Below are 23,270 nucleotides of genomic sequence, written 5' to 3' on the forward strand. Positions count from 1 at the left end.
TTTTTATTATATCTTATTTTATTTTATTTTTTGAAATGCCATAGTGAATACCAACATCTAGATTTTTGTATTGCCAAATTCTTAGGCTACATATTATATTTAAATTGAAGTTAATCACTGAACAACAGATAATTGTTGTATATTATACAGTTATAGAAATAAGCATATACACCTTATAATAATATGAATAAATAGACCTGTTTAAGTAACACAGAACCTTTATTTAAAAAGGGAATTGAAATTTAGGGAAAATTTGCAGTACTGTGAAGAAATAGAAATACAACATTATTTCCAAAGAAAATTGTTGAAATTGGGGGATATTTTCTGGGAAAAACTATATCCTATATATAGATATATCCTATATCTATAGGATCAAATTATAAAATGAGATAAATGGGAGGCTTAACCCTTGCATAAATCCATCTGTATCAGAATGGCAACATTAATCCTACCATGCTAACCACCTGCCTTAACTATGCTCAAAAAACAGCTGAGAGCTATCTCTTGCACTACTTCTGGATTCAGTGGCCTCAAAAAATATATTCTAAATAGCAAACAGTGCTACCTTATGATAAAACAAAACTCAGTGAACTTTTAGAGTTTCAACTTTGAGCAGTATTAGAAACACTCAATTTACCAACCAATTCAAGTGACAATTTACACTATGTGTCAAGAGGCCTATTTAGTCATGTAACCAAAGATTAGGTGAATTTATACAAAAAAATTACAATTTTATTTTTTGAAGAGGCAACACAGCTCAATGCAAACAGTAAAAATTACATTATAAGGGGCTGGGGTTGTGGCTCAGGGTTAAAGCACCCACCTAGCACATGCAGGGGGTGCTGGGTTCAATCCTCAGTGCCACATAAAAATAAAATAAAGTTATTGTGTCCTACAACTAAAACAAAATATTTTTTAAAATGACATTATGAATTTGGTGATCTTGAATACACAATGTAATCTCCCTAAACCAACTTTCTTATCTATAAAGTGGGAACAATTACTCAATTCAAGGGTTTTCAGGAAGATTAAATGGGCTAACAAATAATTGGTGTCTTTAAAAGGGTCACAGGCATCAAGACCTACCTCCAAATCTTAGACTTCCTTATCACTAAATTGCTTCAACAATATGGAAAGTCCTCTGACCTATGTCTGTTTCCTTATCCATCAAATAATGAAGATAATATAGTACTACATATTTTACAGGGTTTTCATGACAATGACATATGAAAACTAATGTAAAAAGGATCTTTGAACTATAATCAAGTAACTGTAAGAGAGCATGTACAAAAAAATTAAAGAAGATTTATACTAGCAAACCTGTTACAATGCAGGACTGTATAATGTCCAAATTACATTAATTTTATAAGAAAAAAAATTTATAGTTAAAAAACAACAAAAACTCTAGATCAATGCCAACTAAAAATATTTAAAGTTATTGTCACTAGTTTCAAGAATTATTTTCTGTGTAATTAATGAACCAAATTAGCCCAGCTATCCAACAAACTAAAAGCAGCTCAGGCATTTGCCACTTAAAACTACCATCTCCACTGGGGAAAGCAGAAAGAATAAAGAGGGAAGGAGGGAGACAGCCAAGAGAAAGACAGATTAAAAAGAGAAAGAGAACATAGAAGAGAAAATTTTGGGGAAGAAAGGAGAGGAGGAGAGCAGAGCAGAGCAGAAAAGAATAATGGTTTTGATCTTGAACGTCCACCAAAGGTTCATGTACTAAAGGTTTGGATGCCAGCCTGTGGCCTTATTGGTAGGTGCTGGAAACTTCAGGTGATATAGCCTAGTGGAAGAAAGTCTGGTCATTGCAGCATGCCCTTTAAAGCTTTATTGGTATCCCATCCCCTTCTTCCACTCCTTATCTCTCTCCCTCTCTGCTCCCCAGCAACTATGCACTCCCCATCATGATGTACTGTGCCACCACAGACCCAAAGCAATGGGCCAAGTAGTCATGGATTGACCCACACCAAAATCCTAGGCCAAAATAAATCTTTCCTAATTTTAATCCCAGATATTCTGTCCCAGTGATAGAAACATAACACAAAAAGAAAGAGTGATGTGAGCAGAGTGGACAGGAGAAGAGAGGAAAGGAGGGAAGAAATAAATGAAGTGATAAGAGAGATTTATACAATTTCTCAACATCAGCAGCACTGACCTTTTACAACTGGTTAATTTTTTTTTTTTTTTGTTAGGAGGTGGTCGGATGAATTGTTGGATGCTTCTGGCATCAACCCACTAGATATCTCACACACAGTTGTGACAACCAAAGATGTCTCTAAATATTGCAAAATATCGCCAGAGTGGGTTGAAGAAGACAAAATTATCTTTTTACTGGTCTAAATTCATAGTACCAAATTCCAATATTTATCTCTCTACAGATTGGTGGTTCAGAATGGAGCTTGATACTAGCAGCTTTGAAACATAACAAGAAAAAAAAAAGTCCATATATTTATATTCGCACTCTTGCAATGAAGGAGCTTTAAAATTAGCTTGAACAGGAAACTGAGGGCAGGTGGTTATCTGATAACTTGTCCTTAGTGATTTGGGCCCTGGCGGGATGTCACAGGAAGCCCAGACATAAGGATTCCCAGTCTCTGAAGGTGCTCTACATGCCAGACTTCACATGTCCACTTGAGGTACTGAGGGGAGAGAAACAGACATCTAAATCCCTTCACCAGGAATTTTTAAAAGGCCTGTCCATTTGGATGTCCCCCTGACTCCCAGGCTCTCTAAGCCTCTAGGGGAGAAGGTGCGGACCCTGCCCCACCCGGTGAGGCCTGGCCTTCCCGCATCTTGGTGCCTCCCTCCCAGAAGGCCACACTCCCGTTCTGAACAGGCACCTGTCCCTTGACCATGTCCAGCGGCTCCCCTGATCTTCCAAGATTCAAACGCTCACAGCCAACACGGCCACAGGACTGCCGGCTTGCACAGGAAAACTAGGAAGCAGCAAGAATACGCGAAAACAGTTTTCCTACAGCAGACGCATCATGGCGGAGGGAAGAGCGGCGATCCCGGAGGTCAGGAAGTCAGGAGGTCAGGTAGTCAGGAGGTCAGGTAGGCTGGCGCAGGCGCTCTTCTCCGGCTCCGCCCCCAGCACTACAGCAGGAGAGAGGTGGGTCCTCAGCACCGCTCCTGGTCCTTGGGCACAGGCGCAGGTGGCCGGTGCTGCCTCATGCCCATGGGCTTCCAGGGCGTGGACACTCCTGTCAGCACAACTCTGACAGGAGTTTTGCTCAAATTCTGTGCCTGGGCTTGGGAAATTCAACAGATAGGGAAAGAGACTGCCAGAAACACAGCAAACAAGGTGTCACCCCTGGGGTTAGAGCAGAGCATCAGGATTTCAATATTTTCCACATGAAAATAATTTTTAACATTTTTCAAAACATAAGAATCTACCTTTGGGCTGAGGATGTGGCTCAAGTGGTAACACTCTCGCCTGACATGCGTGGGGCGCTGGGTTCGATCCTCAACACCACATAAAAATTAAAAAAAAAAAAAAAAGGATGTTGTGTCCACCAAAAACAAAAAATAAATAAATAAATATTAAAAAAATTCTTTCTCTCTCTCTTTAAAAAAAGAATCTACCTTTATAGAAATTCAACTGTTGTTCTGCAAGAAAGTTTAAAGAAAGAAAAACAAGATCAATTCTCAATAATATAACAATACAAATACAAGGTAAAGTGACAAAAACATTGTGTTTTTGAAAATTCAAGAATGTAGTGATGATTTCAAGGTTCATATTTTCATATATGTTAGTGACGCATTCAGTGAGAAAGTTGGAATTGTTGCTTTCCTTTCAAATAAATGTTTAAAAGATTATAAATTGTGAAAATATAATCAGCAAATGAATTATAAACCATTTTAAAATTAAGGAATGTTTCCTTTTCCAATTTTGCTTTGCTTTTTAACATTTCATTTGGACTCTTCTGCTACCCCTTCAGTAAATGAGTTCCTCTAATTCACAAATATTTAAAAATATAGCTCCATAGAAAGGAAGCAGCATTAGGAGCTATGGTAATTCAAGCAAAACTAAATACAGTGCTTCAAATGTCACTAAAAATCAGTGTTTATTTTTATTCAATCATAAGTTTTATTAACAAAATGAAAGTTTTAGCTTCTTATATATGGACAGAGAAAACGTGCATTAAAGCACATTGTTCCCTTGTTAATCAGACATTAAACACAGAGTCCAGAATTCTATGAAGATTTTAGCAGCTCCCATGGGTAGCAGCTCTTTCAAATTGAAGAGGACAGGAACAAATTAATGACATTTTGTAAGAAATAAATGAGCCTTCAGCACACACCAATTACTGGTGAATTCAGAACCTGATAAACATTGTTGAGCAGAAATCAAGATAGGAAACGCTCCTGCAAAGACTTATTTTCAAAATGGAAAAGATGTTGCTGTGGAACTAAATATTTGCTAAAGTTCCTTCACTATTCTGTTTTTGCTTTTTTTATATTTTTCCATTCAGACCATCTCTAGATTTCAGTGATTCTCAAACTTTGAGATTTTGATAAAACAAACAAACAAACAGCAATAACACAGCACTTCAAGACTCCAAGGTGTCACATTCTCTTTTAAAACCAGGAAAGTGTCCTAAGTAATTTTCCTTTATATTTGCTTGACATAATTTCTTCCTTCAGTCTACACTTTTAAAATATTTAATTTATTTATTTATTATTGAAACTAGCATTAATATTTTTAAACAACCAAAAAAAATAAAATCAGCAAATATTTTTTTTCTTTATATCTTTTTTTAACCATATGATTTATTTTTATTTTTTATTTATTTATTTTTATTTATTTATTTATTTTAGTCATACATGACAAGCAAATAATTTTTTAAAGGAAAAAAAAATTAAACAGAAAAAAAAATTAACATGAGCTTTTACATATTACTGGGGTGAGGGGTGGTGAGGGATGGATGGGCAGCCTGAACCCTTTAGGACTTTTTCTCTGAAGTTTGGCATTTTCAACAGTTACTGCTGCAGCTTTAAGTGCTTTACAACTTCTATTAACATCCGAGGGAAATGTTAAGCTCAGAAATAAAACAATTGGGGTGATTTCTTTGCCTGGTGGGGGGAGTGGGTAGTCTTTTGATTGTGATGTTTTTGCAGTTTTCTGCTGGGGGTACATAAAATAACTTTATTTACAGTACTTTGATTTCACAGATTTTCTTTTTGTCTGCCTGGAACTGTTTCCATATCACATTAAAAGTACAGTATTCCATTACCATGTGGCTTAGGGATTTTTTTTAGTTACCCTTGTTATCTGTGTCTAGACTCCCCAGAATCTATTAATGGAAAAGTAATATTTAAAAATGTATTTGTTAACTCAAATTACAGATAAAAAAATGCTTAAGAGCTGGTGTTTTCTAAATGCTTATTATTCCAGAAGCTTTAAGATAATACATTGCCAAGTACCATTCTTGCAAATTTTCTCTTACATAATTGACCAGTGTTTATTTAATAAGACAAGCAGATATCTGTAAATAATTACTGGCAGTAGGTTACAGTTACTGGTTAAAAATAACTTTGGCCTATGGGCCTTGTTGCCTGTTGTAATTTTCATTTGTTTGTTTGTTTGATTTGAGCCCTAGAAGTGGAATAAAATTTGTCTATTTAAAATGTTGGCCAAAAAATATAGATTTAAATGTGTGTTTCTACTGACAACTAATAACTACTAATGCTCAGCCATCTTTTGTGATTGAAAGAAGAGTGGTTGGAATGTTGTGTTAGCTGACTTTCCTGCGTGTGTCAGAAAATCCTATTTATGAATTCTGTCAGTATTGTTTGCTATCTGAAAAAAATATCAAATCCAGGCATGAGTTCTTTCTAAATTCGAAAAACAATGAGAAATTGTATTATGTTCTGTGGGAAACCTTTTCCTTCAAAACATTCTTCACTAATAATGGATTTGAAAGAAATGGCTTAATTTTTCAATGACTGAAATCAGAAAAATTGGCTTGAGTGTCTCTTTTTTTTGGTGAGAAAATTTAAAAGTTTGTGAAATAAGCAACAAAAGGAGGTTATTCTTAATTATGCAGCTTATGTTAATATTAAGTATTGTTCTTTGTTTTATGTCAGTTTGAACAAGTAATTTTGTGTACATGCTGGACATACTTCAGTACCCATGAATGAATGTCTACTAGATTTTAGGATGCGGCTTTCTGAGTCACTTTGGAATTCTCAAGTATTCCTAAATATGATTTTTTTAGAAATGCTCCAACATTTTGAGTCCTAGGCTTGTTAAAGGATACATGTGCTATATGTAGAAATAGCAGAACCTACTGATTGTTCAATTCAGATAAATGGATCGACTCTTGGACTTTGGTCATGATTTTAAAATACAGAGGTAGAAAACAACAAAGAATAAGATGGACTCTTTCCCTTGAATGTAGAATTTGTTTTTATTTAATGATTCTGCTAGCAAACATGATGGCTAAAATGGTGTATTTATATCTATGTGTGAAATAAAATGAAATGAAATAAAATTCCATTTTATAATTTTCCTATCCTATTGAAATGATGCATCTAATAGTTTGGATGTTGGGAGGTTTTATGTTTAATTGGAGTTGTCAGGTATGAGTCCCTCAGAATTCTTTTTTAAATTCTGTCTTAAAAGAAATCTGATTAAGCTCTTGAGACCCATTGTCACAGAGATTTCCAATAGTAGTTAAATTCTTTTATTTTTAAATTGCTAGTGCCTTGAAGAAAAGTTTTCTTAGAAAACATGGTATTGGATGGTAACTTTTACACAGTTCTGAGCACAGTCTGGAAAGTATTTTGAAAGACAAATGGAAAAGCTAAACATTCTAAATTTAACACAAATACACTTGTTTTTGGATTCAGAAGAGAAAATCAGATTTTTCAAAGTAAATGCAAAAAAAAAAAAAAAAAAAAAAACTATACAGACTACACAAGGAGGAGGCTGCCTAACATATGTCAACAATAGATGTGTAGTTTATATTTTCATCCTTTGATTATCATTCCAGAAGGCTGGTGAAAAAACTTCTTCTTTAAGTCAATTGTATAGAATTTTAAACTTATTACATAATTAATGTGAATGTGAAAATTTATATGTCTTAATAAACTCACTTTGAAAGAAAAACAAATCCCCTCAATTTCCCATTTTGACTCCCTGAAATAGACCCCTTGGGTCTGTCACATACCCTACAAACTTATTTTTATTTCCTTATGTTTAAGTCATCCCCCCAGCCTGGGATCTCCTTGCAATGCCTCTATCTGCAGACTTTAATGGGGAACCAAAATCTAAAGCAAAAATGTGATTTGAATTACAAATTTCCAAAGTAAGTATCACAAGCTTAGTATCAAATGGTAGGTTTGGAGGTAAGATATAATAACCTCATAAATGGCATATTTACTATCATCATTATTATTCAAAATTGTTTTTGGAAACTTGTGTTAATACAGAAGGAAAAAAAATCAATGAAAATAAGGAATGTTTCCTTTTCCAGTAAATGAGTTACTTTCAGTACTGAAAATCCATAGGCAATTTGCATTATTTGCAGATGCTATAATACCTAGGAAGCCCAAGAAACAAAAAAAAATTAAAACACTTTTTTAAAATAAGAGAATTAGGTAGAGTGGCAAAATGTAATATAAATATACAAATATCAATGGACTTCCTCTGTACTACTGCAACTTTGTTGAATTACCAAAGGACTATAAATGTCACAGCGACTTATGATAGCCAAACTTTCTTATTAACATCACACGAAAGCTGAGACTTAGTGTTGAAGGTCACTCCTACAAGGGTTTCTCACATTCTCACATCTTGCTAGATATGCTAAATATGCAAGAAACTGATCTTTTCCTACCCATCATTTTATCAGGGTTGTTTTTACAGTGAGCAACCTTGATAGATGAGTTAATTTCTACTTCTGAGGCAACAAACAGAATTGCTCACTGTATGTGACAAAATAATGGGATTTTGAGCCTAGTGTACTTTTCCTGTAATGCAAGCCACTGTTTGTCCAGGCATACATCCGACTCACTTACATCACCACTGCAGGAATGGAGATTTAGTGAACTGATCCAAACGTGCTGATATCTTGACTGCTGCTTTTTCTGTACAGAACTGAGATGGTGCTCCACCATGTTCTTGAACCTCCAAAACTGTGAGCTAAATAAACCTCTTTTCTTCATAAGTAGCCTGCCTCCAGTATTTCATTAGAGTGACAAAATGTTGACTAATCACTCAAGTTATATAGAACAAGCATGGATATATAATCTTCTTACTAAGGAGGGAAGAGATAATGGCCAATAATGAAGTCAAACATTCAAATGATAACCAGTTAGATATAAATGGAAAACAAATTTTAATTTTTTTGGTAAAAATCAAAATTTTTGACTCAGTCTCCCACTGAAAGGCAAGCCCAGAAAGTTCTGAAATGGCTGAGAGGCACCAATCCAGCATATAACTTCAGAACCAGCTGTGTTGGCATAGGGTCAGGACCCCAGGGCTCAGGCCAGAGTCCCATGGAGGCACAGGGAATGTAGGGACAGTGCTTCCTACAGGACCTGGAACCCTGGTCTGTGCAGAGGGGAGGGGGGTTGCTGGACAGGCAGTTCAGAGGGAAGGATCTTCATCACACATAGAGAGGCTCTGAGGCCTTGGGGGCATACAGAGGGTGCAGGAGGGGAGAGGGCAGGACTCAGGAAGTGGAGCGAATCTGGCTGGTCTTTGAAGCCACTGCAGGCTCAGGTGCCTGGCTGTGCACCAAGGGATTGCCTTCCCTCAGTGCACTCAGCCCACTACCTCCACCACCAGACCTCCTTCCTGCCACAGCCCTGGGATCCATAACCTGCAGGCCCGCTGCTCAGGTACTTTGGGCATGAGATAACTCCATGTGCATGCCAGAGAAAAGCAGGGGGCCGTCCTGGCAGCATGCCCTCAACAAACGTTTGCTTTACTAGAAACCCGTGTGCACACCTACCGTGCAGTGGGGTGCCTGGCTCCTGGGCAAGAACCAGGAGGTTCTTGGGTTCAAGAACCAAGGAGGTCAGCCCACAGGACACCTGGACCATGGGGGCACTGCTTGCCACTGTCACTAGCTGGTAACCTGGGCCCTGTCTGAGCCTTCCTGCTGACCAGGTCCCATAGATTACCACCTGGTGGTCCTGGTTCAGAAGACCTGGCAGCCACCGTGATTGTGCGCAGCCTCGCCCACAGTCAACTTCAATCAAAGGCTGGGATTGTGCTCTGCTGCCTCCTCCAGGAAGGGATGAGGGGGTCGGGCTTTGAAGAAGTCTGAGACATACTGAAAAGTGATGCCAGCTTCCAGTGACCTTGGCAGGAGGCAGACGAAGACATCGCGGCAGTGGTGCTTGTGATCCGATAAGTGGGTGTAGCCTACGTACATGGCGAAGGCCACCAGGAAGAACTGCACAGTGGGCCACAGCAGCCGCGCCCACTTCCCGCAGAGCCACGTCTGCAAGGACAGCGCCAAGAACAGCATGCACTACATCCCGGAGGAGGAGTGTCCACAGTAGGAGGAGAGTCTGGCCTCGATGACATTAGCAGGGCTCCCCCTGCACACCCTCTCCAGCTGCATGTAGACCGAATAGTTGACCCAGCTCCAGTTTGGGTTGCAGACGGCCAGGAATTTGGGGCGCAGAAAACTGATCATGTACTTGGCCAGGCCCGTCAAGGATGGGCTCATGGCTGCCCCAAATAGGAAGGTGTCCAGCACCTTTTTGAGGACAGCCAAGTCTTATTGAAGAGAGAGCGGGAGTAGAGGCAGTCGGGGCACACCAGGTAGGCTTTCCCTGCGGAGACCAGGATGATGGTGGCTGTGATGGTGACCCTGGCTATGAGCCCATGGTTCATGGTGTCCCGGTCGTGGAGGCATCAGATGGAGTCATCTTCGCAGTAGAATCCTCGCTTGTATGGGGCGTTCACCAGGGTCAGAATGGCTCAGGATAGAGTCGCTCTGCTCCATGTCACTGCCGGGCCTTCCCCGCAACCCACAGCACACATCCCAGGGCCACAGGGTCACAGAATGCTTTTAGTGATAGGAAAAACAAAAACAAAACTATAAAAAGGGACATTTAATAAACAATTAGAATATGCATATTGTAAACTTTCTTGACATAATAATACCTCAGTAAGTGAACATGTATGCCATGTTACTGGATAGAAACGTAGTTTGATAAAAAAAAAAATAAATAGATGAAAAATAAAAGCCTTTTCTGTTTTAACACATTCCAATGCAAATTAAATTAGAACCTCAGTTTATGGTGTTCTAAATAGAAAATGAGTTTTATATCTGTGTATGGGCCATTTGGCTCAACCAGGAGAAACTGTTAAGTGATAAAGCAAGCTGCAGGAAAATGTGCCACATAATACAATTTCATAATCCAAACACCACTTGTTTTTGAATATATTAATATAAATGTAAATATATATCTTTGTAGGTGAAGGAAAATTTCGTAGGGAAACTGAGGAAATGATTATTTTTATCTGTATACATCTTGGTATGGTTTGACAATCGAGTTCAGTCCAATAGTACCTCTGGAACTGCCTCTTCCTAGACCTGACTCAGATCATCTATCTCTCCAAAGACTGACTGACTGCTGATACCTCAAGCATGAGGCTCAGCTGAGCACTCCAGCACCCAAATGTCCTGGTGGCTCTCTTATCCACCCTGTGAGTTGGCTTTCCATCACTGTCACCAAAATACCCAATGAACAACCTAGAGGAGGAAAACCTTGTTTCAGCTCATGGTTTCAGTAGATCAGTCCATTCTAGGCTGACTCTTTCACTCTGAGCCTGAGGTGAGGCAGAACACATGGTGGAAGATGGAGGAATGTTTCTCAACTTATGGCCCCTGGGAGAGAGAGGGAGAGAGGGAGCTTCATTGGCCAGGGACAAAATACAAACCCAAAGGTTCACCCCCAGTGACCTGCTTATATCCTATTCACCTATAATTATCACCCATTAACCCCTTCAAATTATTAATCCACCAAGTGGATTAATCTGCTGATTAGGTAACAGCTCTTATGATATAATCATTTCACCTCTGAACAATTCTGCATTGTCTCACACATGAGCTTTTGGGGAATACCTCCTATCTAAATGTCATCTACCATACTAGGTATAAACCTTCTCACACCAAAAGTCAAGGCTTTCTGCAATACAACCATTGATAAAATAAATTAGTGCTGTTTACATCTAGACCCTGAGAGGAACTGAGAAAGGGAAAAATGACCTTCCTGCCAATAGATGGCTTGTCCATGATGTCCTCAAGTCAACACAAGCAATGCTAATAGAATGAAAACCTCAGACAGGACTACATGGTGGTCATATCAAAAATTAGGTGGAGACTGACTCTGAAGCCACAGAAATCACTGTGTCCATCCCTTTTCTAACATGAGTGACAGCTGCCTCTTTACCAACATGGACTGTGACTCTCCAACAATCTTCCCACCCCTGAGATAAAAGTAGTTAAGATGCCCAATCACCAAGCTGCCTCACTTCCTTGACCCTGTCCTGACTCACATCTTGGAGTCATTGAATAGGAGCCAGAATCCTCTAAGGAGCACTGCTGCATGCTTCTTTCTGAGGTGCTTCTGTGTGGTTGTGGAGCCACCAGAAATCTAAGTATCTCTGACCACAGAATTCTGACCAGAATTCCCTAGCTGGCAAAGGGCTCTCTGCATGAGGCAAAACTCTTGCCAATTGTTCGAAAACAGTATTTTGATTCTGATCCTGTGGTGTCTGCACAGCTCCCCAGAGCTTAATCTCATACGGAGTTCATGCAAGTCAATAAAACTAAACAAACAGCCCATTAAAAATGGGAAATGCCAAATATAGGCTGTTTATAAAAATGACATACCAAACACTTGAGATGACATTCCATGTCAACAGTATAGTAATCCAAAGGAAATATAAAGTACATGTGTGTGTTTGCCTATCAATTACAAAGAATAAATAGATTGAGAAAACCTAATGTTGACAGTGTTGGAAAATGGAATTGTCATGCTCTGATAATTGCAATGCAAAATTGTCGAAACCTCCATTGTTCAGTCATTCACAATAGTCATTCACATTAGTCTTGGTAATGATTTTTTTTTGATACAACATCAATAGCACAGGCAACAAAAGCAAGAACAGATAGTGGACAACATTAACCCAAATTGCAGAAGGGGACAAATGTCAGGGCGGAAAAAAACCTTAACATGGGAAAAAACATTTGCAAACTCTTAACTTCCAAAATATATATAAATCCTAGAGTTTAATAGCAAAAAAGTTAATAATCCATTGAAATCATGGGCTAAGGACTGGAAGAGACATTTCTGCAAGGAGATTTGGCTTTTTATGAGCCTAAGCAGCCCCCAGGGTGTGAGCAGAGAAATGGTGCCCAGTGACTTTCCCCCAGGGACCTGAGATCTGCCCCAGCCAGTGGGGGCCTTGATTACAACGATCAATTTCAAGATAAAATTTAAAAGTTTTCCACAGTAACAATACATAAATTATTTGAGTTGGCATTCTTGGGCTAAAAGTAAGGGTGCACTTTAAATTTTTGCATATTTTCTGAAACTTCTCTGTAGAAGGGTTCCAAATGGGTTTCCTGGCTCACCAGGCTCCATGTGGCCAGGAGGAAAACTTCTGTCCCTCAGAATGCCTCGCAGATTTACTCATAGTGTTTGCACAAAAGACTTGGCAAAGACAAAATCTTAGCTAGTTATAGTTGTACACACTTGTAATTCCAGCAGCTCAAGAGGCTGAGGCAGGAGGATTGCAAGTGCAAAGCCAGCCTGAGCAAAGGCAAGGTGCTGAGCAACTCAATGAGACATTGTGTCTAAATAAAATTCAAAGTAGGTCTGGGGATGTGGTTTTGTGGTTGAATGCCCCAAATTTCAATCCCCACTACCAAAAAATAAAAATAAAAATAAAAACTTTACCACCCATCTACCAAGGAGTTGCCCTGCTTGCAGGTCTCCATGGAGACAAAAGATGCACATATGTTCCCTTGCACTTCCTGGGCAGGGCATCTGCTCTGAATCCACACTTCAGGACCCAGAGCCTGTGCAGGGATTGGGGGGGCACCTCCCACCAGAACCTCATGGGATTCCCTCTACCCATGGGAGAGGGGAAGGAAGGGCTATCTGTTCTCTCCAGGAGGGGTACCCTTGGCAGCCTGGGAAACAAAGCCAAAGATGGGCTGGGCAGACAGGACCCACTGAAGACATAGGCCTGTGGTGTCCAATGTTCACAACACTCGCAATCCTGTGAGTCAAGTGTCAGGAACCTAAGAAAAAGCTGCTGAGTTTCTGGGACATGGAAGTAGCTTCTTGTCTCAGAGTCCTGGTCCCTGGAGCCTAATGTGACCCAGCTCTCTGAAGCTCTTGAACTCTGTCCCACTCCATCCTTCCCTTCTTTCCCCCTTGCTCTCTGGAGTTCTGTTCCCTCCCTCCCTCAGCCTCTTTTTATTCCCTTTAAGTCTGTCTTCCTCTTACACTTCTCTCTGTCTCTATCTCTCTCTTTTCAAGTGTCTTATTTCTGTCCCTTTGTGGGCCCCACATACCACCACAAACAGGGATCAGTGTGTTGGGAGCTGGAGCAGAAGCTGTTGGGAACTGTTGGAGTTGTTACAAGTTGGCTTTGACCCTGGTCTTGTCCTGTAGCCCCTTGCTCCTTTCCACTGGGCCCCTTTTGCACAGCCAGATTGTCTCCCACCTGGGCTCTGATTCCTGGCTCTTTCCACATGGTGGGAATAGCCTGCAATTGCAGGAACCTCAAGTGCATGCTTAGGACCCCTGCAGATGGGGAGTGACCTGCTTGACCTTTGACACATCTCTACCTCTCTAATCTCATAGCTCCCATCAGAAAACCATACCTATTCACTATGTCCAGGTCACAAGAGTGAAGGGAAATTAATTTGAAGAACATTCTTTGTACACCAAAGCAGGAACATAAGTCCAGCCACCTCCAGGGCCAGGCCAGGAACGTGAATGAGCAGAGGGGTGAGCTGGCACACAGGGTAATAATCAGGGTGGGGACTGTGGCAAACTGGAGAGCCAAGGATGCAGGAATCTGCTACTCAGCTTTAGCTGATTACCACCATACATAGGTATATGGACTGAACATGGTCAAACTCCAGGGTTTCTAAAACTGGAACACAGATCTGTCTTTAAATTTGTTCATCTGGACAGTTTCACTTTGTGGACCGGGTTTGGCCTTGTTTCCACCAGCCTTCCTTTTCTGCATGTGAGGGCATAGCACAAGGGCCTCTCTGATCCCCCACCTCTCCATGAAAAAGTCACAGGCTGAAGACTCACCTTCAGAGCATCCCTTTGGATTAGTAATCTCTTTTACTTTGAAAAGAGTAACTTTGCATTGTGATACATTCATGCTGTGGAGGACATAATCAGGAGTTGTGCTAGACAGTAAAATGGTGGCAGGTGACTGAGGGGTACTTTTAGGTAGGGAAGGTGATTGGTCTCCATTGGTGAAGTTATTGAGACAAGCCTACATGTTGAGCAGAGTTAAGAAGCCTCACTGTCCCTTCTAGGAACTGAAGAGTGGGAGCTTGGCATCCATGTTGTGACTGTGAGGATGCAGGCAAGAGATGAAGACCTGATGTGCTGAGAAAGTTGCAGAAAGACCCTGTATCCACAGGATATCACACTGATGCCACCCCAGCCCTAGGACCTCAGGGCTTCAGGAGTCTTGTTCATATGGGACAAGAAGATATCTTTTAAATGCTAAAAACATTTGTTAGGAGTTCTATAACTGCAGCCAAGCACATCCCAATGTTACAGTATCTTCTGTTCAGAGTGAGCTGAAGTCCTGCTCAGGAAGAAATCAACAAAAATGCTATTGAGCCATACTTGCAGGCTGGTAATTTTCTAGGCCCTTAGAATTTGAGATCAGTTGAACTCAATCCTTGCTTTCACCAAACTGCAAACATGGAGAAAAAAGCATGCAAAGTGGTCAGGCCGTGCACAACAACTGCCGTTGCTTATGGCGACTGCACAGGGGAGATTCACACTTGAGGACCTGCTGTATCCTGGGCTGCCAACAGTGATGGCACAGCATGTTTTGCTGAATGGGGTGGATCAGTGCGTAACCAATCCCAGCTCCACGTGGGTCTAGACTGAACTTCCAGAGCAACAAGAAAACATTTCAGAAAATTCTAGAAAGCTTTGCTTATGGACATTTGAGCAAATCAGGGCAAATCACACTCCTGTGTGTTACATGCCTTGGTCCCCAGGCTGGGAACTCAATGACCTTGATGGTATGTGTGGCAGGAAGGTCACAAACAAATCATTGCCCTCCCTGTAGTCCCCGCACTCTGAACGATCAGGCATGGGTGGCCTCTCTTTGTTGAAAGCTTTGCCCAGGATGATGCAAGTCCCAGTTAAAATCATGTACAGTATGACTTTTGTCAAAAAAAAAAAACTTTTATGACCAAACATCTTTGTTAAATTTGGGGAAAATATTAAACACCTATGGATACACGTATGAATTTAATTTCTGAAGTAGATATTGGGTTCTGTTTAGAAAATATTCCAAGGCCTCTGTGGAAGTGACTGTACTTCAATTTATTTATTTTTTGTTAGAATTTGGTAAGAATATTGAAGAGGGGAGCAGCCTCCTTCACTAAGTTCCAGGTCACAGCAGTGCGGCCTGGATATCCACAAGCACAGCTCTCTAGAACTGCTTCATCCATATCCCTGAAATTTTAGACCTGCTGATTGACAGGTCCCCATCCTCCACTCCTGGCAACCCCCCTTCTACTGTGTCTATGAGTTGGACCATCTTATGGACCTTATGTGAGTGGAGTCCCGCAGTGTTTGTTGTGGAACTGGCCCACTTCTCTTGGCTCCCTATGACTCCCTTGTGTTGTCATGAACTGCAGGCCTTCTTTCTTTCTTTAAGGCTCCATTGTGTGATCAGCCACATCTGTAAACCCATGCATCTTCTGATGGACATCTAGATTTGCAGGTGGTGACATGGGCCTGGGGGTAACCTATGCCAGGGCTCCTGAGCAGTTCAGGGGGGTGGATCTGTGCTGGGCCTGAGCTCTGTCGGGTGTCACTGGTGGAAGAGTCCCGAGCCTACCCTGTTCCTTGCCCCCAACCCCCACCCCCGGAGTAGCAAGGCTGAATGGGGTGGAATCTGAACTCCGGTGGGAGTCTATTGGTGGTGGGACAGACCCAGGACTACCATGGGCCCTGGCTCCCCCGCAGGTCCTCAGAGCGGACCTGGGGGCCAGGCTTCAGTTCTGGCGTGTGTCTACTGGTGGGCAAATGTGGTCCTGGGAGGAGCCTGACCTCTGGCGGGGGTCAGCCGGTGGCAGGATGGACCCTGGGTTACCCTGTGTCTGGGCTCCCGTGCAGGTCAGTGAGGCAAATCTGTGCGGATTCTGAGCTCCTGCAGATGTCTGCCGGTGGATGGAGGCAATCCTGGGCAGAGCCTGAGCTCCTGCAGGCAATGGCTGGCAGTGAGTAGGACCCAGGCATTTGCTCAGGAGGTGGACAGTTGAGTCGGAGTTGTCTTCGGAAACCACTTGAAGTGGAACTAATTCGTGGGTCTTTCCATATACAAATTCTACGTGTATCATATTTTAACTTTGATGATTAGTCTGTGTTTTTTTTTGTTGTTGTTTTGCAACCTATATTTTTCACTACATAGCACAGTTTATTTGACACAGGGTATTGTTCATCAAAGGAGTACAAAATTCAGAACCTCACAGAGGCCAATGCTTCTAATGTCAATTCTGCATCTAACTAACTAACTGAACAAGTCATAACAGAATGTAGAGCCAAGGTGTTTGAGAAGAGGCAGTGAGATAATGAATTTGAATAAATTTAAATACATCAAAGGCAACCAAGATAACAGAGAAGTAGCATGATGCACAATCCATTGTTCACCATCAACAATGCTCATTTTGTTTCTGTGGCACTTCCATATTCCTGCCTCTTCATAGTAGCTTCTGGCTGTTCCTTATTTGCATTTAGTAGGGATAAACTTTCTGTAATTTCAACATCAAAGCTTACTTAGCTGTAGAGTTTTGACAGATGGTTGCACTGGTGCCAGACACATACCTCCATGGGAGACATATCCATTTTCCTTAAGGTTGTCCAGGATAGTTGCCCAGCATTACCTCCCAAATTAGCCCCTGCCTTTTTGGCCAGAGAGATCTTTTCACTCCTGATTCATAGAAGTCACAAGTTTTGCATCCTTAGGACAATGGATGTTATTTTTATATATAAGTAGTCTTTTGCTATTCTGATTTTACTTAGCTTTTAAATAGCAATAATTGCTGAATTTGATAAATTAAAGGAGGTAAAATCATGTTTTAAGGTCCTTGTTTCATTGATAATAAGTTAAGAGATATTCAATTGTTGAAAAATCCCTACATTCATAAAATGAGCTCTAGTTGACCATAATGTGTTGTTATATTGAAATGCTACTAGATTTGTATGTATTCATTTTATTCAGAGTTATTGAATATGTATTCATAAGGAAAATTAAATTATTTTTATTCATTGGTAATTACATTTGTGTTTCATACCATTTTCATGCCCTATAAATGTCATTTTTCTTTGGTCTTTTTTCATCTATTAAAAAATTTCTCATCTTTGATTTTGCTTTCTATTTTATTTTTAGCTTGGTTAGAGAGAGGTTAAATTACCTTGTCAGAGAATCAAATTTTGTGTTTATTCATCTTTTCTAGTGCTTTAGTTCTAGATCATTAGTTCTCCTTTTAGATTCATTAACTTCAATTTTTTTTAACTTTATCTAGTCTTCTTTTTATTGAAGTATTAAAATGAGTAATGAGCTCTATAATTTTAGTCATTCCTTCTTAATGAAGGTATGTAATGGTATAATCTTGTCTGTGTGTGTGTGTGTGTGTGTGTGTGTGTGTGTGTGGTGCTGGTGATCAAATGCAAAACCTTGCACATCGTAGGCAAGTGCCCTACCAAAAAGCTCCATACCTAGTTCTTTTTTTCTTTTCATTTTGAGACCAGGTCTCACTAAGTTGCTGAGGTTGGCCTCCACCTTGCCATCTTTCTGCCTCAACCTCCCAAGTAGCTGGGATTACAGGTGTGCACCATCATGCCTGGCTATAATCTTGCTTTTGACTGCAAATTATCTTTATCTTATTCAGTTTGGTGTTGGGAGTTTCTCTTTACTTGCTTTCTAGGTAGTATGTAATTTTAGTTGTAATCACTAATTTCAGTTTTCAGTTCTTGTGCTTGATTAAGTGTACTGTGCTACGTTGTTGGAAGTGTCCCTGCAGGAGGGCAAACTCTCAGGCTCACATGCTGTGTGATTCTACTCACAGTGCGTGACTGAGTCATGGTGTGGAGTCTGGAAAGTGGAGAGTGCTTTGAAGATGGGGCAGGAGGGAGCTCAGGGCATGGAGCAGGACTTTAAATTTCCCTGATGTTTTTCTTCCTGATTGGGTGTTGGTTAGATGTATGTTCCCTCTGTAACATTCATTGAACTATGCACTTCAGATTCATGCACTAACCTCTCCTAATGTTACCATTTTGTACAAAGTTTAAAACATAGAACCTATTCGAAGAGCTAATAAAAATATTTGGTTTTGAACTTCAAGGCTTTGGAAGCATTGCTCAGTGCTTGGTGATTGGTCAGCCTCTCGGGAACTGCTGTGAAGCCTATGATGATACAGTAGTGGGAGGCAATGTTTGATGCTTGTTCACAGTTTGCTGAGGCCAGAGATCATTTGTTGAATATAAATATGTGGAAATTCCCTGCTATTTGTTTTATTTCATTCAATATTTATTGAATCATTTTGTAAAACAATAACTGAATATATTGAAAGCTAGTTTGTACAGGGAGCTGTGTGTGTGTTATTTAATCTGAACACAATAGCATTGGGATGTCTCTACCTGCCTTTTGATTCTGTTTGCTGTGATTTCAGAGCACATGATGTTGACACTGGCTTGGGAAGGGAACACAGGGAATGAAGGTATCACTTCTGCTTTCTTACAGGCTATTATGCACCATGAAAGCCACATGAATGATGGCTTAAACTTGTCTAGATCTCAGCACAAAGAATCATGCACAGCTCAAGTCATCTGGAGCAATGTTTTCCTCTTCAGTAGATTTATAAGGTCCTTTTGCTTTTGTTGTTCTGGTAGTTTGATATTTCATTTTCATTTCCTTTCTGGGTTTACAAGTACACAATTCCAAAATGTATATACATTGAGGGAGGTCAGTAGAACACAATACAAAATGCTGCTTAGATAATTGTATTTTTTTAAATGAAGGATAAAGAAATGTGCTTTTAGAAGTTGTGCGTATAATTTGTAATCAAGAGCTACAGGTTGGGATTACTCTTCAAGTTGTTTTTGTGCTAGACTGACTTAATTCCCTTTTACAGAGAGAAATAATGAAGACTTAGATGCTTGATGAGGTTTGAACTACATTAAAAAGTGGTCCTTGTAATAACTGATTTTTCTACCTAATGATTGAAACAGTTGCATATCCACACTAGATCAATCATGTGGCCAAAGTGTTTTCTGATACCATTATATCAGTATACTATGTTATCTGTATAGGATGGATATCATCTGTCTCTTGAAATTTGCAAATTTCATGAGAGGAAAATATTTTTGAAATATGCAAATTTTATGTATACAGGTAATTCAATATGATGAAGATGTTTAAAAATTATACATTTTTTTATAAATTGGCGCATATATCCTTTTTAAAAATTTGCTTTTGGAAATTTTGGGAATGGACATATTTATGTTTACTGATGATATTTCTTTATTTTTGTGGTTGTATTCTACTTGTTAATGTTTCTACAAGGCTATTATGAGCTTTTATGTTAATTTCTTGTCATCATATATAAATTGCAAATACTTTCTACAGTGTATTAGTTTGGGAAAGAATTTTAAAGGCTCAGTGGTAGCATGCTCGCCTAGCATCCATGAGACACTGGGTTCGATTCTAAGCACCACATACAAATAAATAAAATAAAGGCCTATCAACAACTAAAAAATATATTTTTTTAAAGAATTCCACCACTGAAGAAATATCTGACTTAGGGGGCAGGGCTTTGGGTGGGGAGGGCGTCATGCGGGTCAGTTGCTAAGGCTGTGTAGCCCTTTCGTGGCTGTAGGATGGGACCCTGGTTCATCACCTCCACCTGACTAGGCTGGCTGAGGCCATGGGCGGGCAGCCTTGCGGTGGTGATGTAGCAGAAGTCGCCGGGCAAGGTGATCTGCAGACCGCCGGTGTCAGAGAAGCTGCAGAACAAGCCCCCGTTCCTTGACCTGCAGGACATGGTCACAGAGGTTATTAGGACCACTGGGTCTTGAAGGGCCTCTACACAGACGTCGAGATGAAGTCAGACAATGTCAAGGATAAAGATGCAAAAATCAACTTCCTAAAGACCATACATGTGGTCATGATGGTTTCGGGACTGAACTGTTATTGGGCACCAGCCTGAAAGAACAAATCAGCTGCGTCAGGTAAGTACAGAGTGCAGCATCAACAAGCTCTCCAGAGAGGATGCAGTGGAGAGAGGCCGGACGTGAGAGAAAGGGCCTTCTCTTCGGACCTCGAAGTCTCACCAGTTGAACAGTTAGAATGCGAGGGAAGAAGATTCCAGGGCTCACAAGGATAGAGAGGATACAGGAAATTCTGAAGTAAAAGAAGTACAAGCAGAGATGGAAAACAGAAAGAAGAGTTGAAAGAAGAAAGCAAGTCAAGAGGGAAAGAAAGGGAGAAAGAAAAGGTGAAGGAGAATGACGGACACGGACATAAAGGTGCTGAGAGGGACAAGTACAAGGAAGGGGAGAAGGAGAAAAAGCAGAAATAGGGCCAAGCAGGAGCAAGAGAGGGACAGACAGACGCAACAAGGACCTGGACCTAGATGCAGACCTGGAGGAGAGGGAGAGGAGGGTCTGAGAGACTGGGAGCAGTGGAGAGTGAGAAATGGGGAGCACTCCAGGGACCTAAACAGGGAGAACAGAGAACTGAAAAAGCTGGAGAGAAAGTAAGCTCAGGAGATGTCTGAAAAGTTGTCAGATGGATCCTTTAAAGACTCCAGAGGCTGAGATTTCTATGATAGTGTCCATGTCATTGATATCAAAACATCAAAACGATAATCCAAATATTCCGTGGAAGGTGTCCCTAAGCGATGCAGAAGGAGAGGCTGGACCTACTGGCCAAGATAAATCCGAGTTATTCAAGAATCCAGAAGCCCTCAGGGAGCTATCCTCCAGTGTCAGAGTACCTTGGACCAGTAGTGCAAGGCCAGCGCCTCCCCCGTCAAATTGCAGGAGAGAGCATGGAGACCTTAATGAGGGATAGGACAGGGAATGATAAAGTAATCTCAAATGTGATTATAGATTAACATAATTCAGACAATGAAGATGATGATCATTTTGTGGTGGTGGCTGCTCCTCAGATCTCTGAAATGTCAGAAATTGAAAACATTCTAGCAATGGAGCTAGAGGATAGTGAGAAGCATGGTGGACTTGTGAAAAAAAATTGGAGACTAAGAAAGATTATGAGGAAGTGCAGCAGTCATCCAAATCTGGAGAGAAGGAGAAATCCTTTGTCTTTGAGTTGGCATGGAAGAAGGAGAAGTATATTGTTTCCAAGGAGATCAAGAAGATTGAATGTTCATTCAGACCCTGTAAGAGTGTGCTTCCTCAGAGGAAGATCATGGACTGGATCCATGAAAATGTGGATGCCATGCAGAATGAGTTCCAGCTGTGGCACAGGGAGAACAAACAGCACATAGAGGCCCTGCAGAAGGAGCAGAGTATCACAGACTATGCCACAGAGTTCCTGAAATTCGAGATGGCTGAGCTGGAGCAGATGATTAAGGACCAGCAAAACAAATCTGTGCTATGAAGGCCAGCATCCTAAAAAACAAAGAAAAAAATCCAGAAGACAATGTACAGTATCAAGTTTACGTTGCCAAGGTGAATGCTGAGGATCTCAGTGATGAAAAGTCAACTTTGGTGTGAAAATGGAATGAAAACTAGGAAATCCTTACCCCTCCCCCATGTTCCATATGACTGAGAAGACAGACTATTTGCAGAATTATCATAGGCTAAGCTTCTGAGCTCTAAAATGTCAGCACATTGAGTGTATCAAGAGGCCATGTATTACCTCTCCTTCTGGTTGGATCCTTTGTTGGTTATAAATACTCTTCAGAGCACATTTTTTTAATATTTATTTTTTAGTTGTAGTTGGACACAATATCTTTATTTTATTATTTTATTTTTATGTAATGCTGAGGATAGAACCCAGGGCCTTGCACATGCTAGGCGAGTGCTCTACCGCTGAGGCACAATCCCAGCCCCTCTTCAGAACACTTTTGTGAGAGGTTTTTTTTTTGAAAGATTGTTCTCTGTTTCTCTGTAGCCTATTTAGTCCTGTACCAGAATTCTCATGCAGGTAAGTGACATCAGCACCCTACGGAACTGTCTTTTATTTCAGTTTTTAAGTCAGTATTTACTGATTCAGCCCCAGACGAAGGATCACTATGAACTTTCTGATGGATACTTTATACATAGAATGAGGCCTGAAAATGATCAAATTACATTTTAAATTTCAAGATGAAAAGTGTGGCTCAGAGCCTTATCCTTAGGTATGTATCAACTATTGGGGTTAGTTTTCTTCCTCTTCATGATTGCATAGAATATTTATGAGGTTAGCCCTATTAATTTTTGCTTGTGTTTCTAGCCCTTGAAGTTCACAAATGGATGAGATATTTCAGTGTGGCTGTTCAGGTCTTCATCTGATATGAAATTGCCACAGGGTCACCTTTGCTTTCATCCTGACTTGGCCCTGGGATTCCCCTGGTTAGTCTGAACAGAACCCCTGTATGAGGCACTAATATCTTCCTTCTCCTTTGCATAGGCCTGTGCACCTTGTATGGGAGAAACAGATGCCACAGGAGAATCTACATGAAGAAGACTTAGAAAGAAACATCAATACCTAAAATGTGTTGATGTCATCCAATTTTTTTTGAAATTATTTTTTAAGGCAAAGTTATTAATTTTTTAAACAGTTTGTATTTAGTTTTCCACTAAAATACAATATTGCAAATGTGAAAAAAGAAATATTTGCTGAAAAATATAAAATATTGATGAAAGAAATTGATGACACAATAAAATGGGAAGACATTCCATGTTCATATAGCAGAAGAATTAATGTTAAAATATCTATACTTCTCAGTAATCTATAGAGTCAATGCTATCCCAATGAAAATTACAATGATATTTTT

The 23,270-nt window shown here is 40.3% G+C and overlaps 2 pseudogenes; one reads left to right on the forward strand and one right to left on the reverse strand.

Annotated features, from left to right (window-relative positions):
• Positions 1-9,161: 9,161 nt before the first annotated feature.
• LOC114087058 (phospholipid phosphatase 2 pseudogene) lies at positions 9,162-10,015 on the reverse strand (annotated as a pseudogene).
• Positions 10,016-20,099: 10,084 nt separating this feature from the next.
• LOC114087059 (TRAF3-interacting protein 1 pseudogene) lies at positions 20,100-21,889 on the forward strand (annotated as a pseudogene).
• Positions 21,890-23,270: the final 1,381 nt, after the last annotated feature.

This window comes from Marmota flaviventris, chromosome 12 (assembly GCF_047511675.1).
Source record: "Marmota flaviventris isolate mMarFla1 chromosome 12, mMarFla1.hap1, whole genome shotgun sequence".
Classification (NCBI taxonomy): domain Eukaryota; kingdom Metazoa; phylum Chordata; class Mammalia; order Rodentia; family Sciuridae; genus Marmota; species Marmota flaviventris.